The sequence below is a fragment of the Halichoerus grypus genome, chromosome 11, assembly GCF_964656455.1.
Source record: "Halichoerus grypus chromosome 11, mHalGry1.hap1.1, whole genome shotgun sequence".
Taxonomy (NCBI): Eukaryota; Metazoa; Chordata; class Mammalia; order Carnivora; family Phocidae; genus Halichoerus; species Halichoerus grypus.
This window is the reverse complement of record NC_135722.1, coordinates 86,545,003-86,564,914: the sequence shown is the minus strand read 5'-3', so window position 1 is coordinate 86,564,914 and position 19,912 is coordinate 86,545,003. Positions and strand designations below refer to the sequence as shown.

At 46.9% G+C, this 19,912-nt stretch overlaps 1 long non-coding RNA gene across 1 annotated transcript in view; it reads left to right on the top strand.

The window, feature by feature from the left end:
- The window catches only part of LOC118531979 (uncharacterized), a 75,232-nt gene that overhangs the window by 37,611 nt on the left and 17,709 nt on the right, over positions 1-19,912 (top strand). The window contains exons 3-4 of the long non-coding RNA XR_013442539.1: positions 17,062-17,152; positions 18,967-19,072. This is a non-coding gene — a long non-coding RNA (uncharacterized LOC118531979). The remainder of the gene's footprint in view (positions 1-17,061; positions 17,153-18,966; positions 19,073-19,912) is intronic.

Sequence of the window (19,912 nt, the reverse complement as noted above, 5' to 3'; positions counted from 1 at the left end):
TTTTTAGATCGGGGTGGGGGAGTGGCAGAGAGAGAAGGAGAGAGAGAATCTTAAGCAGGGTCCACACCCACCGTGGAGCCTGACACAGGGCTTGATCTCACGACCCTGAGATCATGACCCGAGCTGAAATCAAGAGTCGGACACTTAACCAACTGAGCCATCCAGGCGCCCCTACTTAGCTCTTACAAAGGCTGGGTGAGAACTCCCTCTTGGTGCCAGGCTGCTCTAACCACCACTGGCCTGTAAATTTTCTGGGCACTTTTGTCTAACATGCAGAAAGACTGTCCAAAGAGTTGCAGGCCTCAGGCCAAGGGTGTTAATAGCTACTATCTTCTTTCTGGGCTTTTATCAGGAACTGCTGTTCTCACAAATCCAACTGTGAGAACATTTGCCAGAGATTTCCCAAGAGCAGACTTAACTCTTCCTGTTATATCAGAATTAGACTCTGTAGTGGTCTTCACACATCTTGGGGCCTGGGGCCACTACTAAGCCGGGTCCATTCTGTCCCTAGAAGCGGGTGCTCTGCTCTTTTGATTTGATGCCCGCTTCTCTGGTTGGACCTGGGTGGGTTGGAATGTTTCTGTGGCAGTTTGCCAACAGCAAGAAGACTAAGCTTGCCCTGAGAATTTCCATTTGTGGGCGCTGAACCAAGTCCAGGGAGCCATCTACCAAGGAGAACATTTTGATTATATTTCTTTTGATTTAAGTTTCTTCCTTGCCATATCCGCAGACTCTAATCTGGGAATTACTTTCGATCTTGAAAGACTTTTGCTTTCTGGACTTACGTAGACCAGGTCTGCCTTGTTTATAATGAGAAGGACATCATTCTACTATAAGTAAGTGTTCATCTGTACATTCTCTGAAGGCATGGGACTAAGAAGGGGTTATTGAAAAGAGGAGGAAAAGAATTAGGTGGGGTATCTTTTCTGGTCTTTGTGAAGATAATCCCATGATACATTGCCAGTATTGAAAAGACAGACACTAATATCGAGCAGAATCGTACAGAAGAAAGAGCTCTACATTGGGCCATCTGACTTTAACAAGGCTTTTAGTCTATGTTGGCCTTGGTTGCCTGGTCTGCTTAAAGTGAGACTAATAATAACTAACTTAAGTAAAGGCAAGAGGTTCAACCTGATAAATACCTGGAATGACTTTCCTTTTCCTTAAATGTCAGAAATGTTGACAATGCCTCTCATTCATTCAATGAGTTATTATTACTTTATATCCTCATTCATTTATACATACATTCCCTCACTCAACAAATATTCGTTGAGGACATAGTATATGAAATTAACGATGCATGATACTATGGGAGATAAACGGTTCTGCCCTCAGGAATTTGTAGAGAGAAGGCATGCACGGAAAACTATAATGCACAGGATGTTAAATGCCATCAGAAAGGTGCCAGATGCTATGAGAGTTCGGGAAAAGAGAAATGGCTTCCAGGAGGGAACTTCAAGGAAGATTCCATGAAGGATGAAGTGGTTGGACTGAAGAATAAATAAAATGTGGATAGTTGTGGGGAAAAATATTCCACAAGCACAGCAAAAGCCTGAGCAGAGACCTGGAGAGGGGAATGTATGGGATATGTTTGGGAAACTATAAATCAACTGGAAAAGAATTGGAAACTCTCGAAGCTATTCAAGTCGAAGACCAATTAGGAGACAAGTGCCACAGTTCAAGGGATAGTTAGTGAGCATTTGAATTCAAGGGGTGAACTCAGCGGTAAGGGAAGAAGGAGATGTGAGTTTGGCCAGGAAACTATGAAGGGATGGGAGTGAAGGAACTGGAGTCCAGAATCTTGATATTTGCTTCTTTTCCTCAAGGTTGGTAGTCACTTTCCAAGGCCTGCTGCCTCTCTATTTTTATATTTGAATAGCACTGGTTTTAATACCCAGTCATCTGTTCAGAGAGGGTCAGAGTCTGGCCAAACAGCAATAATATTTGCATCGTGATCTTCATTTTGGGTGGTATTTGTGCTTTACTTAAGTGTGCCGTTTTGCTCTAAAAGTCAATGAATGAGTCAGCAACATTTATTCAAAACCCATTGAGGTTTTACAATTTGTACATGTTTCAATAAGAGTTTTCTTGAATGTCTCTGATGTTTAAGGTGGTGTAGGGGGATGGAGGAAATTATAGCTTGCCTATAGGAGTTTACAAGCTCATGGGGGGAGGGAAAGTTGTGTATGTAAATAATTATATAAAACAGGATATGTAAAAAGTACCACGAAATTAGAACAAGTTCAATCGAGGAAGCATTCGGGTCTCGCAACCTAGGAAAGCTTTAGGAAGGTAGCGGCCAATAAAAATATGTGTCTGTTTGAAATGCTCAAGGGTGGGGAACTGGAGAGGAATGAGAGGCTGGTGGCATGGAACTAAAGATCTGTGTAGCAGCAGGGGATTTTGTCAGGGGGAGCTGCTCACCAGTTGTATCTCTCAGGGCCTTCGAACTCCGTTTAACCAGTCCCCACCCAGCCAGCTACACAGAGTTCTGCAATCTGCTCTCCTTTGGCTTAGTCTCCAGGGGAAGGGCAGTCGTAGAATATGTCTGATGAATCAGGGGATGAAGTTCGAGTAAACTAGGGGCCCTCCCATTGGCAGGGTTTTGACAAGACTGTAGTCTGACAATGAAGCTGATATGAATGAGACACGTGGTGCCCCCAGGGCCCCTCGCCTTGCCTCCCCATCCTTCAAAATTGGTGTGGTTTGTTTAAAAAATCCCACCTACGGCTTTTACCAAGACCAGCTTTCCACACTCCGAGAATGGATTTCTCTTTGTGGTCTGGTAGGCCACTGTGGTTTCCCCTGCTGGATTCCTTTCTGTGGTTGGAGGTCAACCCCTTTCTTGTCTGCTGCTTCCAGGAACGCGTGGTGTGTGTCCCGGCGTGCTACACGGGACGGTTTTATTTGATCTCTCTTGAATGGAATGGCAGTCATCCAGCAGGCCTGGGTGCATGTATAAATAGAGGAACGCGTAAGCCTGCCTTTAATATCCAGAACATAAACCAGCCTGCACTGCGTGTTACCCCATCATGTTTTGATGAAAGGCTGCTGACAGCACCACAGACCATGCCGTGGGGCCCAGCAAACCACCTAATCCCACTGCTCTATCCCAGGCATCGATAGGACAGAGCTCTCTGCCAGGAACAATTTCTTTCCAGCCACCAGCAGCTCTGAGTTTCTTCGGCTCTTCTTGCTTCTGTCGCCCATTACTCATGACCCTTGGGCAGAGAGGCCACGGTGAACATGGGAAGATGGAGATGTACAGCTAAACCCCAAATCTTTTATTTCATTTTTCTTTAGGCAGAAGATTTAGACTCACTCACCTCTGAATCCCAGGGAAAATGGAGATAATGTCAAAAGGGCCCATTGAAAGTTCAGCATTTGGAGATCTCCTGCTGACTTCCTACAATGGGCCACAGGAGAGCATCCCTTCCTCGCCTCTGCAGGATGAAGTATGCATTCCTGCCATTCGGATTCTTTACAGTCTGTTCCAAATACTGTCCCTATCTTATAGCTCACCGCATCCTTACTTTAGCTTCTGTTTAGCTGGATTGCTTTACTTTCTGTTTTCCTGGGCCACTTATACTGCTATGCCGTTATTGTATTGGTCTCCTCCCCTAAAATCGTTCCCCTTCTCTTTGACTGTGGAAAGGCTGTCTATCCATCAGGCTGAGTTTAATTCTGGGACCTCCATGACCACTCCCATCCACAGGTGTCTTTCTCTCCATAGCATGCCTTATTTCTACTATTTACTCAGTGAGTAATTGTATTACTTGTGATATATTCCTTGTAGGCTTATATACTGATTAGAATTGACAGACTTTAGATTAGAATTCTGGTCTCCCCTGGGATGGAAAGCCCGTGAGGTCAGGGGTCTGGCAGTATCTTCTTTGTGATTCTGACAGTGTTAAGTACTATGTTATATACATAAGCGGGGCCAGGAAGTACTTATTGATTGAATGAATAATAATCTCCTATTGAAAAATCAGAGCTTTGGCAGTATTTATTAGTGAATCCAGCAACCTTTCGAGGACATTCTCTGGCTAAGCAGTGCAATATGAGGTAATAATTAAAGTTATTATCAGGTCCAATAGGGAGCTCAGAGACTATCACTCCACTGAAGTTCCCTGGAGCCATCTAGAATGTCAGCTTAACTCAGCTTCCATGTTGGGTTGCTTCCACAGTTTTAGGTTTCCTGGGATTCTATGTTATGAACTCAGAAGACCTGACTTTTATGATTGTCATCCCATAATAGCCTTCGTATTCATATTAATCACTACTTGATGATTTGATTAAGCTAACTTTTTACTAGATCTCGTGAAGAATGTCTGGGATGTTTGTATCAGATGTGAATGCTTTTTATACAAAATTTAGGTTTTGAACAATGCCTTTGAAATTCCATAAGTACCTGCGAAACATAGTCAGTGGTTGCAAAACTTTCTTTCAATAGCGGCTTTGGCTTTTGTAAGCTTCTAAATAAAATTTTTAGATAAATCCGATTAATAAAATGCAGACTCAAATATTGTGATATTTTAGCACAAAATAAGGAATACAAAAAAAAAACGGGGAAAAAAATCCATGATTTTTGCATGTGGCTTATAGAGGGGCTTTGAAGGTAATTTTAAAAGAGAACGTTCAGAAATGTATTAAATTATAGAATCATTACTGTAATAATAATAGCTTCCACTTACTGAGCACTTGTTGTGAGTCATTAAGTATTTGATATTCAAAATCTCATTTAATCCTAAAAGCAGCCTTGTGAAGAGGGATTTTATTAGCTCCATCCTAGAGGCGTGGAAACTAAAGGTTATAATGGTTAACCTGGATTTCAACTCAGATTTGTTAGACTCCAAAGCGCATGCGGCACTATGGCGACCACCTTGGAGGACAAACGCTCGATTGGATATGCTCAGTTTAACGCCACTGAGGACTGCTCACTACAAACACCAGGGGGCGGCACTGAACTCCTGTTCACAGCATGTCTGGATAGTTTTTATGACCAATTTCTTTTTTTTTTTAAAGATTTTATTTATTTATTTATTGGAGAGCGAGCGAGAGAGAAACAGCATGAGAGAGGAGAGGGTCAGAGGGAGAAGCAGGCTCCCTGCTGAGCCAGGAGCCCGATGTGGGACTCGATCCCAGGACCCTGGGATCATGACCTGAGCCAAAGGCAGTCGCTTAACCAACTGAGCCACCCAGGCGCCCTTATGACCAATTTCTAACAGATGGCTGTAGAGTGTCTTAAAAAAGATTTTGGTTTTTCCCCCCGTAATTGCTTAAAAATTGTTCTCCGTGCTCTATTGTCACATCTAGAAGGCAGGGTCCTTAAACTGGAGGAATTCGAAATCCTGAGCAGCTTCTAGATGAGCCACCTTGAAAGTGACAAATGAGAGTTCTTAGCAGGACCTGAAGTGATATCTCACTTGCCTGTCATCAGGGCACTGCCTTTCTCCTGTCTTTGGAGTGACTGTATTCCCTCCTAATCCTCTTAGTTATGAATTTAATTTAATGGAACAAACAACGTATTGAGAATCTCTTATGTGGATGTTGCCAGGACAGACCCTTGACGGGAGGAATGTGGCGTGGGGCAGGGGGCGTGGAGTGACGTGGTGGAGGTAGGAATTCAAGGGAGGATGCAGAAATGGATACGTGGCCTTGATTTCAATTTATAAATTGTAGAGGGGACTGGATGGCGAGGACTATACATAAGTATGACAATGGTGGGAGGGGAGGATATAAGTAAAATCCTTTGAGAACAGATGGGAGAGAGCAGGTTATTCTGTCTGGGAGAGCTGGGCAAGCTTTCATGGAGGATGGGACATTTGAGCTCCCGCTTGAAGGATGGGCAGGTGCCTGACAAATGGGGGAGGAAGGAAGGAAGGAATAGCAGCAGGAAAAACACGAGGTGGGAATGGTTTAATAGTTAAGGCAAAAGTGAGGTGTGTGTACAGGTGTTGGGGCAGGCAGGTGCAGGAGTTTGGGGTGCAGCAGGAGAGGTAAAGACACTTGAATATCCTCTTAAAGAATTTAGATTCGGGGCGCCTGGGTGGCTCAGTCGTTAAGCATCTGCCTTCGGCTCAGGTCATGATCTCAGGGTCCTGGGATCGAGCCCCACATCGGGCTCCCTGCTCCTCGGGAAGCCTGCCTCTCCCTCTCCCACTCCCCCTGCTTGTGTTCCTTCTCTCGCTTTGTCTCTCTCTGTCAAATAAATAAATAAAATCTTTAAAAAAAAAAAAAAAAAAAAAAAGAATTTAGATTCGATATGGGCAATGGGAGTCTCGGAAGATTTTTGAGCAGGAGTATAGCATCTATTCATCTTTTCCAGAGTTGGCTCCTGTTGTCTGTACAGCTTTTGGACGGTGTTGGTTATATTATCTGGCACGAGTTGCACTTTTATTTTTCCTTTTCAGGGGAGTTCTCTCAAGGAAAAGATACTGTGCTTTTGTCCCCTTTGGCCTGGAAAAAAGTTTAGTTTGATTTCCTATTTACCATTTCCCCTCTCTCCTCTGATGCTTTTGGCAAGGCAAGAGTTCTCCCGTTGGTCCTTTTTTTTTTTTTTTTAAGATTTTATTTATTTATTTGACACAGAGAGACACAGAGAGAGAGGAACACAAGCAGGGGGAGTGGGAGAGGGAGAAGCAGGCTCCCCACCGAGCAGGGAGCCCGATGTGGGGCTCGATCCCAGGATCCTGGGATCATGACCTGAGCCGAAGGCAGACGCTTAACGACTGAGCCACCCAGGCGCCCCTCTCCCATTGGTTCTTGCGATTGGCATCTGAGTCCGGTTTCTGACTCCTATTACCACATGACTATTCTTTTCGGTGAATTACATGGGTCATCACTACCTATGGGTTGAAAGCTCAAGAAAGTTTAGGGATAAAAGATTTGGGGAAAGAGGCACATAGACAAAGAGGTGGGACATGCATCAAAGCACAGGACAGCACATCGTGCATTGAGAGAGGTCTCAAAATAGAAAGTACTTCTCTTGGGATTCACACCACAGGCCTTGGCAGGCAGCCCACCCTTATCACCATTAATTTTTAGAGTTTGGAATTGGGCAACACACTCTGGTGTTAAGCTGTTAACCTCCAGCGTCAAGGCCACAGCTGCTGGGAAGAATTCCTCTTTCAAGCTGTGGTCTCATCACGGTTCTTCATCTGGACACACAACAAAGGGCGAATGTTCCTAAATCCAGTCCCATGATTCTGGGATGCTATATATACCCGGGCACCTCCCACTCCTTTACTCCAGGACGTGCACACACAGGGCAGAGCCTTCCGGTAGTGGATCGTGGCACAGCTGTTGCAACGTGTGTGCGCGTGCGTGTGCGCGTACGTGCGCCGCAGAGTGTGGCTCTCTCAATGCATGGTATGAGAACCACTTTGCAGACTTTTTGTCTTCTACTTCCAGAAAGAATAAAACCTGAAACAACGTGCATAGTCTGAGACAATTCAGGACCTTTCTAGAACCTGGCTTTTCACAGCGGAAGTCTGCTCCAGGTCTAGAGACACGTTATGGCTCTCAGATTGGAGAGTTGTGAAGACTGCCCAGTTTTCCTTGCCTTGTGCTATGAAGTTACACCCAAGCCATCAGCAGAGGGCTCCCTCAACCTTAGAAGCCGGTATTGATGTTTGCAAGGCCAAGCAAAGTAAATGAGAGAAGAAATGCAGATCTGACTGTGAGTTTAAAATCCAATGCCCCAAAGTGCTTTTGTAGAGAAGAAACCCTAACCCATCCTGAAAACAGACCACTTCAGCAAGAAGGCATTTGCTAGCGTTTACATTAAATGACACTGTTTAAATTCCTGGATCAAGGTCAGCATAATGTTTATGCTCAGAGTAACATGTAGCTAAGTTATCCTTCAGAGAACCTGAGAAGCAGAGCAACTCCCTGACCAATGGTTTAATTGCTTCTGGACTGGTGGCTCAACGCTTCCTAAGTATTGAATCACAGCACTCTTGATCTCCATGGGTCCCAGGCCTGAACCAAAGCTCTACAGATGACAGATCCCTATGTGGCATTTGCCTAGATCAGGCTAAACATCAAGAGCGCCAGACTGATAAAGCCCACAACGCTAAGGTATAGTGGCCACGATCTGTGAGGGCAACTGGAATTGGCCAACTGCTCTAACCTAAAATGGAGAAGGCTGCATGGTGAAAATGAGATCAGGAAAAGGAAACAGGACCCTGCCAAAACAACATCTATCTAAAGTTAATAGCTCTTGAGACAGTTCTGACTTTCTCCTCTGAAGACGCCAAAGCCTAGGATCCAATGCCAGGTATTAGTTAGAATCCTTCCTCGGAAGTTGCTAGACAATCTCTGCCCAGGTTTTATTACCTAACTCTTTCCCCTCAGCTTTAGGGAAAGAATCACATTCCTTTATCATAACTTCATCGGAGATGTGTTACAGTGAATGCCACCACTGTTTGTTGGACATCAGGTATGCTTGGGAATTACAGAGGAACGCCCTGGGTTCCTTGACTACATTTGGAAGGTATCTTGGTCTTTTATTTGGGGGTGAGGGGGACATATGCGGTTAGTGGGTGAGGTTTTCTGACCTTTTCAAATTCCAGGGAAAAGAGGCAGCCCACTGTGGTCAAAACCGACCTCCCACCTGCCTTGTATAAAAACGTATCAAGGCAACAAGGGCAAACAGCCAAGGGGCAAACTACAGCACAGCACGCTAAGTGGACTTGAGGGAAAGTGGGGTTTGTGAGGTCATGGTTAATCATCATGATCTGGAGACTTTTCCGAGAAGAAGCATGTGTCCTCCTTGTGATAGAAAAGCAAACGTATACGAGGAGAAACCAGGCTACTGCAGTGGGAAACTCGGCAGTTTCTGTTTGTGCTGGCTTCTTTCATTCAGATGTTTCCCATCAGTACGTTCAGATTGATTCCATTTGCAAAGCTCTCCTGGCAGCCTTGGTGGAGGAGGCTTGGTGGCAACATCTCTGGCATTTTCTGAGCCTGCCCAGGCCTTGCTCTTCTTGTGTCGTTTCTTGGCACTGGGGCTCCTAAGCAGAAATTGGCGAAGCAGACGCTGCTGCTGAACAAAACCAAATGTAAAACAGAACATTGGAACACGGAATGAAGAGGCTTTTCTAAATGTGGGGGGTGGGTCTGCAGTGGAGAACAGCGAAGCATCAGGAAAGGGAGGGGCTTCCTTAGAACCAGGCTTAATCATGCTCTGGTGGGGTTCGTCATTGACCCATCTTGTCAGCATCCTCGATAATTGTGCCAGATCAGGAGGTTACATCTTTTTTACCATTCAATCTCACCTAATGGATGCAATATAAAATATTTGGGTCCCGTTCAGGGCCATTCTCTCATTTTCTGGCCCTTACAAAAGTTTGTGACCCACGACACCCTGACACCACTTACTTTTCCCCCCTAATCCTTCAGCTTAGCCTTGTCGCCTCGTATCACCTTCCTTCTGGGCATCCACCTCCCCAGCCCCACTGTTTTACACGTATGCGCCATCTTTGATTCCTCCACTTGATGCTAACTTTCTTTGTACTCTTAGGGAGGACGCTTGTCATCCTACTCCTTACACCACCACAGCAGGGAGAGGACATGCAGTTGGAGAAATTTCCAATCCCTCTCTTCCCTCAGCTGAGACTGGGAAAGAGGGGGCTGTTGTCTATAGCCTGTGGCTGTCCCGCCTGGAGACCGATGGCATGTGTTCTGTTGTTCCTGTCCTTCACAGTGCTGTCTGGATTTGGTTTCCCCCCGCATGGGTCACGGAGTCTGAACTTAGGGTGGGGACCTAAGTATTAGGAAATGGGGCGCCCATTGACTTTTGGTCCAAGACGTTTATCCAGTCCAATAACGCCACACGCACACACACACATATATGCACATGTGATGCAGGATCATCGTTATACAGTTCAAAATTCAAAAAGCACAAAAGGGCAGAGAGTGAAAAGTCTTCCAGCTTCCTACTCTCCTGGCTTCTTAGTCCCGTCTGTAGAGGTAACCAGTGTTTACAGTGTCTTATATATCCTTTTGGACATACTTCATAAGTCCATTAGCAAATAATACATACATACATATGTGCATACATTTCCCCACGATTGGTAACATACTATGTATTTTGTTCAACACCTTGTAGTTTTTTCCTTTTTAAATGGCTGCATAGTATTTCATTGACTGAATTTCCATAGTTTATTGAACGAGTCCCATCTGGATTGGCATCTGGTAGTTTCCAATCTTATGCTATCATAAAAAAATAAAGTTGACATTTTGGTCCTCAAATCTTGTATTTATTTCCCAAAGACTCAGTGCTCAGAGGGGAGAGGAGGGTGGTCCATACTCCACATGCCTGCCAAGCTTGGTATTGGATTTGAAGTCCTGGACCACGAGTCAAATACGTCCAGGTTTGCAGTTTTGTTCTCCCTAATTCTCTCCAATGTGCCATCCTGCAGTGAATTATGCTGTGAGTTCCGGTGTTCACTAAATTAGGTAATTTTTATTCTTTTTGTTCTCTTTTGCCTACATCCTCCTCCTATCCAGGGGTTTGATTGTAACCAGAAAACTCTTCCAGCAAGTGATGCCCCCAATCTCCTAATCCTTAAGGCACTGAATTCCCTCCATTTCTGTAGAATGTTATAATTTGCCAAAATAACTTCATATAACATTCTTTCCTTTGATTCTTACACAGATTTTCTGAGGTTGGCAGGACATTTTCTAGATGAAGAACCTGAGGCTCAGAGGGACTTTGTGGCTTGCCCACGGTCACCTAGCTGATGAATGACAGATATAAATCTTGAAGCCAGATCATCTGATGATTAGCCTACTGCTTTCCTAATACACATGCTAACCCTTTTGCCAGGTATGTAACCTCAGAGTCAGGTTTCAATTGGGAATATGGTGGGAGACTGGAGTTCTAGCAAATTCTCCCCCAAATTTCATTTCCATCAGCAGATAGATTGAAGCTATTCAGACAGGAGGAATTATGGACTAATTCCTGCATCAATAGAGTATCCACTGGGGTAGTCCATAACATGATGAGGGCAACGCCAGTTGTCCAGGGAGCAGGAGGAGGTATGGTGGGAGAAGTACCAGGGCTGAAAGCACAGGTTTAATGTGGAAGTGGGGGGGGATGGGCTTGCAAGACGGGGGACAGGAAGAGAGACAAAGAATGTATGCAGATCAAGTGTCTGCTGTGCCACGCTCACCCATTAATCACTCACCAACCTGGGGAAGGACACATGCAGAGGTATGACAAGGCCGCCCTAGTTTTCTCAGGGTGTGACAGTGGGGGGTGATGGTGGTGCTGGGGTGGTGGGACTACCTCTGCTCCCCCCAGCAGGCAGGGGACAGTTCCCTAAGGTAGCAAGGGGCTGTGTAACTGGTGACACCTAGTGCTGGGGGATAGACACCATGCTTGTCACAACCTCCTTCCTCCAGGAAAGAGGGACTCAGGTCAAGCTCACATGGGTGGCTCTTTCCTCCCGTGGATGTGTTTTTTCTCTGGAGTTCCTCAGCTCCTACGAGCTCAGGTTTCTGGCAGTTTTACTACATCTGGTCCCGAGGCCTCCTCAGTTGCACCACCTCTACTTTAATGGTTTATGCTTTCAGGAGCTTTGAACAGGGTCCAGTGCCACTATAGAGAGGAGGGTGGCCCCAAGGTGGCAGGGAAGTGGAAGAAGACAGGAGCACCCAACATGCTCCCGAAGGAGAAAGGGGAGCTTTCCAGGGGGCACCGTGGGGAGAGACACTGGACAGAGAGGCAGGGGCTGGGTCATCACAGGCTTAGAGATTGTGCCAAGGACTTAGGAAATTATCCTATAGGCAGAGGGAATCATGAGGGAGCTTTGGGTGAAGGAGTAACAAGATTAAATATATATTTTAGAAATCCCACTCTGTCAGCAATTCACACATTTGTTCCCTGAACACCGAGAGCACATACTCTGGATCCTGTCCCCGAATTTGTGTGTTATAGCCCTAACCTCCAGGGCGATAGTATTTGGAGATGGGGCCTTGAGGAGGAGGTATGTTTAGAGGAGGTCATGAGGGTGATGAGATTTCTGGCCCTATGGGAAGAGATTCCAGAGAGCTTGGGTTCTCATTCTCTCCCCATCAGTGTGAACCGAGGAAAGGGGGCCGTCTGCAAGGCAGGAAGTAGGTGCTCACCAGGAACTAACCGTGGCGGCACCCTGATCTCAGGCTTCCAGGCTCCAGAAATGTCTGCGGTTTAAGCCACCCTGACTACGATACTTCATTAGGGCAGCCTGAGCCAAAGGAGCCCGCACACAGCCATGTGGCTGGTTCTAGCTTGGCTCTGGATATCCAGCGGCAAACAAAGAGTTCTTGTCCTCATGGACGTTCCACTCTAGTGGGGAGGAGAGGGAGGCATGACACGAACAATGCACATAAGATATGTATAGTTATTAATTATGAAAGAGAGTAATGGGGCCTCGTTTAGACTAGGGAAAATGGGGGAGGGCTTCCTGAGGATGGGACCCGCAACCTGGGACCCTGAGGATGAGTTGAGGGGAGCCAAGGGTGGGCAGAGGAAAGAGCATCCTAGGTGTTGGAAGGGCATATGTGAAACCCTCCGATGAGAAAAGGCCTGGTGAGAAACTGATAAGATACAAATGTCACCAGAGAGGAGAGAGTGACATAAAATAAAACTGGGTGCTGTTATGTTCACTTAGGAACTTGTCGGTCTTGTTAAGAGTTTTAGATTTATATTCTTAGTGGATTGGGGAGCCATTATAAGGTTTAAGTGGGGAAATGAAGTGATCCAATTTTCATGTTCAAAAGCTAACTGAATAATGTGAGCATCAGATTGGAGGGATATCAAGCAGAATGGGAGAGGCCTGTTGTAGGCATCCTAGGGGGAGGTGACACTGAGCAGCAGTAGGGGTAGAGAGGAGTGGTTGCATCTGGGGGCTAGTGGATTGGATGGGTGGGGAAGAAGGAGAAACAGCAGATAGGTCATAGTCACAACAGCTGGGAGGAAGAGGATGAGTTTGAGGACACTGAGTCTGGTGGGAAGTTGGAAAGACATGGGCCTGTGGTTCGGGAGATAGCTCCAGCCAGAAAGGAGTGAACACAGCCGGCCTACCACTGCTGTCCTTAGAAAGACCTGATGGCATGGTGGGCCCTTGGCTGGTGGTGTCTGGGAACTTGGCTCTCAGAGTGTCCCAGTCAACAGTTGACTGATAAGGCTGGTTTCCTGCACTGTTTGTGCAGACAAGAAGATTTATGCTGAACACCTACTTCCCTTCTGGGAGTCTGGAATTTTGGTATGTGCTAGGCAGAGGCTGCTTACCTGACTGTCCCCAATTAAAACATAGGGCACTGAGTCTCTCATGGGCTTCCCTGGGCAGAAACATCACACGCAAGTTTTGGAGCAAGACTGGGCTCTGTGTGGCCCCTCATGGGAGGAAGAGAGCACAAGGAAGCCTCTTGTGGATTCTTCCAGTCTCTGCCTGTGTCTTTGTCTCTTATAATTCAACTGTGTCTCTGTAATAAACCTCAGCCATGAGAATAGCTACATGCTGATTTCTGTGAGTTCTTCAGCGGATCTCCAAATGACGGCGTGGTCTTGGGGACCCCTGACACAGCCTCGGGATTTAAATTTGGGAGTGATCAGCATGTGGAAAAGACTGAAACTGTGGGAGCATATGGGAGATCACCCAGGAAGACTGAGTAGATCCCTGAGGATCTCCACAACTATGAAGGAGGGCCAGAACTCAGGCGGTAGGAGAGAGGAATGTCTGGATTTAGCACAAGGTCATTGGCGACCTTGGCAAGACAGTCTCTGTGGGCAGTTCTGGAGGGAGCTGGATTGTTAGGGGGTGAGGGGTGTAGCAATCTTCTGAAATGTGACTGTGGAAGGAGCAGAGAAGAATGTGGGGGTGGTGTAAACCTACCGAAGTAGAAAAAATCTTGATCATTTGTTTTTTCATTTATGAAGTGCCTGCTGTATGCAAATGAACACAACATGTAGTCTGGCTATCATGGACTATGGGTCCGCAGTGAAGACTGTGTGCTGTGTATTTGAAATGTGAAGTGCACAATGCCATGAGGGTGTTTAACCCAACCCGGGGGGTTTCTTTGGGGAAGTGACCTTGAATCTGGGGCTCGATGAATAAATAGGAGTTTGTTGAAGTGAGGAGAGGAGAAAAGGGGAAAACGACATTTCAGGGCAAGGGAAGAATGCATATGGATGTCCAGAGGGAGCAAAGAGTGCATACGTTGGAGGAACAGTAGATGCTTAGCAAGCAAGGGGAGTGTGAAGAGATAGGGCCATAACATGACAGCAGCAGGACGAGGCAGCACCCTTCACACTCTCATGGGAAGGAGCCAGCGGAGAGAGGGAGAAGCTAAATCTACAGGAGAGGGAGGGATCCTTGAAGGACTTGAAAAGGTGGAGGGCCGTGGTGTCCAGAAGGGATTAATTCTGATAGGGAAATAACTCATCATGTAACAGAAACAGGAAGAGAGGATGGGTTTTAAAAGGATAGGTGTAGGGCGCCTGGGTGGCTCAGTTGGTTAAGCAACTGCCTTCGGCTCAGGTCATGATCCTGGAGTCCCTGGATTGAGTCCCGCATCGGGCTCCCTGCACGGCAGGGAGTCTGCTTCTCCCTCTGACCCTAACCCCTCTCATGTGCTCTCTCTCATTGTCTCTCAAATAAATAATCTTTAAAAAAAAAGGATAGGTGTAGCTACAGGTAATACCCTAGGATTGGTAGCAAGAAATTGAGCGTCTTGTATGATGACTTTCATTTTCTTGTGGGGCAGCTTTTTCCTCTTCCCTCCACCCCATCCCCCTTCCTGAAATCTAGCACATTTGGAGGCTGAGAAAACAGAAGGGGCCTGTGGTAAATAACTCAAGATGGAGAAGAGGGACACATTCTTTCAGCATTACAACACATCAGAGATAGGCTAGCAGGAGGCCGAAGTTAGCATGGTGGAAAGTCTATTGTCTTTAAGATATGTTGTCCTTGGATCTGTCCCTGTGAGGGCTTTTTCCTTTTTCCCCTCCTCCACCCTTGAGATCTGAAGACCAAACTCCATGTAGCAGTGATGCTATATGGAACGGAATGACTGACAAATCCTGTCAGGGGCCAAGTCCAAGAAAAGGCATTTCGCTGGGTAGAAAAGGCATTTACTCTGTGGAGAACAGAGGGGTCAACAAGGATGATAGGATGGGGAAGCTGAGGCATGTATGAGTCCTGGATGTCTAGACCTGATGTGCTATGACCTTCAGAGGAGCCGAGGGATTAATTTAATAAGGTAGAGAAATTATCTCCTGTATCTTCACCCTCCTGTGGACTTGACAGCAATTGGAATATATCTCTTGAATCCAAAATAAGGTAGAATTATAATGTTCCTCTAGATTCATGTCTGTACCTTGACCTGTTAACAGTGAGACTGTCTCTCCTCGCTGAGCCTCTCTCCCTTCTATCATGGGAAATGTAATGTTTGGTACCACTTGGTAGTAGGAGGTAGGGTTATCTACTCATAGGAAGGGGAATGTGGCAGGATCATGAGCTTGAGGATAGTGGAGAAAGTGTATAATAATTTCCGAGAACAAGCAATAGAGCTGACTGAAGAAGCCTGCTTGGGTCAGAGTTTCCACTGGGGACCATAATTTTATAGTGGCACCTATGTGATTTCCCTCAGTGGTGTGAAGCAAGGCTGTTAGCATGATGATAATAAGCATGAGGCAAAGAGGTGAGGGTGTCTGGAGTGAGGCTCTGCTTGTTGACTTCCACAGAATGTCAGTGGGACAAGGAAGTTGGGGCTGTTGGCAAGACTGAGGTGAGAGTTCTGGAACACGGAGTGTAAGCACCACAGGGAGAGACGAAGGGGAGACCAAGGAGAAATAAAGACCGGGGAATGCGTATATATGGAGGTGGTTAAGGATCCGGGGGTCCCTAGAATAAATTTAGTGGGAGCCAGTGAGAGATCTGGAAGGATAGGAGGTCATGGTTGGTAGTAGGATATTTAAATTTATGACTTCAGAGGCGGAGAAGTTCTGAGTAATAAGCAAGTGGGGGATGTGGCCTTGGGAGGGCCTGCATTGACCCTTGTCATCACCGGGACCCTCTCCCTGATCCAACGTTCACATGGCTTTTCTCTCTTCTGTCAGCCTCTGATGTACATCCTACCTCAGCTACCCCTTTCCCACTTTCTGGTCCAGCAAAGGGAATTCACACCATCTTTTCTTACTTCTGGAGAATTTTTTTCCACATGTGTCTGATTCATTTGCGTTTACTGAAGTTCGAAATCTCCAGTGTCCAAAACCTCTTTCAACTTTTTTTTCCCCTGCCCTTTCTTAGAAACAGGAAGTTGTGTTTGGCTAAGGACAAACTCTTCCAGTGCCCCTGGGACTTACAAGAAGTTTGGAATGAGGAACGGTGAGGTCTGGGGAAGGCTTCTTTACTCTCTCCTTTCCTGGGGCAAGTGTGTGTCTGCCAGGGGTAGGCTGGGCAGCTCATGGGGATGGAAGACTAGCCAGAATTTTCCTGTGTCTCCTCGCTCAGCCCAAGGCCTGAGGGAAAGTATGTTCTAAAAGAGACAGGTGGCTTTGAAAGCTCCTGTATTTCTCTCTCCCTGCACTCGCATCTACGGTTGAGAACAGACTTCTACATTTGGTCTCACTTTTCTCTTCCCAACACTTGGGCAGTGTCTGTGAGGAGCCCTTTAATTTAGTTTTTGAGGGGTGTGGGCTCAATTTTAAGCAAGGGAGGCCAACTACCTCCTGAAGAAGAATGAGCCAGGCTGTGAAGGGATCGCATCTATTGTGATAAGCCTGCCAGGGTGTTGGCAAGGCTTACCCTGGGAAGCGGACAGGTGTCTGGTGAGGGCTGATGTGTAGCAGTGAGGCAGGGAGAGCATGGAGGTCACAACCCAAGCACTCTGCTCACTCAGCGCTCCAACATTCACTTCCCCTTCAGTGTGTTATTTTCTCTTGCTGAGAATTTTTTCATATGTGAGCCCAACGTGACCACAATATATCACTTTCATGATGATCTAAATGGAACCAGCAGGAATGTCAGCTTAGGTGAATGACTTCTCTCTCTCACCTTCCACATGCAGTTTTCTTGAAGGACCACAGGAAAATACGCTGTGCCAGAAGAGAGCTTTCTCACAGACAGACATACGGTCCTGCAGCCAAGGGCCACCAAAGGTGAGCAAACCCGTTCATAGTTCTCAAGGGCGGGAGTGGGGCTGCCTCCCTCCCCTTCTCTGCCTTCTGTCCTGGCGCCCATGGGCGCGCCTGCTCGAGGCCTTGGGGTGGGGAATGCTGGCGAGGAGGATGCACTTCTCTTTACTTAGGGCCTTCCCTCCCACTCTGCATAGAGCAGAGTCAGGGCGGAGAAGGACAGGTGTCGGGGACGGTAGCTTAACCTTGCCTAAAATGTTGCCTTCATCGTCTTCCTCGTGCTCACCCTACCTCATGTTTTGTTTTGGCTCTATATCCCGTAATTGAGCTTCAACTGACCGAAGAGGCACAAGGAAGGGATAGGGCTGTGGCAGCAGAAATCTGGGAACCTAAGGATAATACTACATCTGATTCTCATTGGTAGATTCCATATTTCTGTTCACTCTCACAAACCATTCCTCATTCCCAAAAGTGAAGGAGACATGGCTGCTTTTCGAAGGAGCTTGGTGATCTGAGGCAGAGCATGTGGAGCAGAGATTGCCGTGGGCTCAGGAGCCTCTTTTCCTTCAATCAGGGGAGACTCAGACCCTGGGAGGAGGGACAGTCCTTATTATGAGGGCCCACTTGGTTAAAAAGCCCAAACACGAAGAACCTAGTGAACATCATCAGAGGGGCAAGATGTGGGGCGTGGAGCTAGTGGGAAGATGGTCCCATCACCCCTGGACCATGTTCCTGGGAGGGGGATGGTTTGCTAAAGTGGGCTGGGGAGCAATAATATTGCATAGTTTTGGAACAAATCCTTCTGGTCAGCTACAGGGGAATAAAGGGCAGAGAGTAAACCCCAGGCAAGGATTCACTTATCCTGAGGATGAAAGAAGTGAACTTTGATCCTAACGTACCACCTCTGAGATATTTCTGGCAGGTGTTTGGAGGATCCAGATGAATGACCGCTGCAGTTACCTGTCGAGTCAGGGCCTTAAGGACTTTAGGGGACGCTAGTACTAGCTGGAAAATGCAAACTCTCAGCAGAGGAAATGTAGTCTTCCCTTCTCTGGGCTAAAAGAGTGGTCGAGGTTGGCCAGGGGAAATAGGTGTGGTCTCTCTCTGCAGATTTATTTGCTGAGTACCTGCGCTGCAGCTGTTGAATTTCCAGACACAAACAAGTATGTATTCTGTGAGCCTGGCCGAGCCCACACAGCAAGGAAGAGCCAAGCTGGATTCCATTCTGCTTTGCACATCAGCCGTTCTGCCGCAAGCTGAACTCCAGGGCAAATGCTGTGCCAGTAGGGATAGCACTGCTGGATTGATATGGGCAGTTCACGGGGGACACGCCTGGCCTTGGTTATTTTGGGGAGAATGAGAAACAGAAGGAGATGAAGAGTTGCAGAAACATACGTCAGTCTCAACAAAACTGGGGCACAGCAAGGAAAAATCTGGTTTCACTAGTCATCCTCAACATGCCTGTGTGTGTGCTTGTTTATGTTTAGGTAAGCCTGGCCTCCCACTCACTAACGAGTCAGCAGACAGGGAAAAAGTGGCCAACTCCATGTCGAAGGCCACAGTGTAGAGTTGTGCACCAAACAGAGGCGACCAGCAGCGACCAGCTGAGGGCACTGTAGGGGCTGAAATCCGCTTTGTTTTGTCTCGTGCCCTCAGGGCCAGTCCTCCCAGAGGGCCCCTTTTCCTCATTCACCCCAGGGCTCCATATAGCATCTTCTCTGCCCAGGTCACCAGTTATTTGAAGGGGTCTTGAGAGAAAGTGAAAGAGAAGGACAAAGGGGTCAAAGATGATAAAAAAGGGAAGATGTAAATGTATATATGTTCCTTCTTTTCACTAGAATGTCAGTCCTTGATGTCTCTTGTTATGTCACCCATTTGTGACCAATGACTACGTTTTCCACTACATTTCCTCTACGACCATATGGAAGACTGAGCCAGGAAGAGGTGAGGAGATATGGACTGGAAGATGGGATTTTGGGGGCTCTCAGGTAGGTTTCAGGTGGCAAGTGGGGAATGCAGTTCTGTGTAGAAAGGGCTGATGGGGGGAGCCTGGATGGCTCAGTCCGTTAAGTGTCCGACTCTTGATTTCGGCTCAGGTCATGATCTCAAGGTCCTACGATTGAGCCCCACATCAGATTCTGCACTGGGCGTGGGGTCTGCTTAAGATTCTCTCTCTCTCCCCCTCTGCTCCTTCCGCCGCCCACCCCCGGCTCACATAGGCGCATGTGTGCATGCATTCTCTCTCAAAAAAAAAAAAAAAAAAAGAAAGAAAGGGCTGAGTGGGACCATTGCAAGTTGTTGGGGCCAGAAGAGTTGTGAGGTGGGGATAAAGTTTGATATGAAGAGAAGGAGCTGAGGTCGTTGGGATGATGGTGCTTAGATACAGTTCAGCATTCCTCAGGTCCTAAGAGAATCTGGTATCTCTGGCTGGTCGGTATATCAAAGGGAGGATGGGGACGTTTGCAGAGTGGAATGGGATAGTCTTCCTCAAGAATAATGAGTCCAGAGGCATCACATTGCCACTGTTACCTCCGAGTCAGACATTTCCCCTAGGGCAGTGGTTCTCAAACCAGCAGGCTCCACATCACCTGGGAACTTTCTAGAAATGCAGATTCTCAGGACCCCCTGCCCCCCGCCCCCACCCGGCAACCCACTGAATCAGAAACTCTTGGGGTAGGGCCCAGCAATCCGTATTTTAAGAATCCCTCTAGATGATCCTAATGCCCAGTCGAGTTTGGGAACCACTGATCTAGATTATAATGAAGAGTTGCTCGAGTGAGCCGG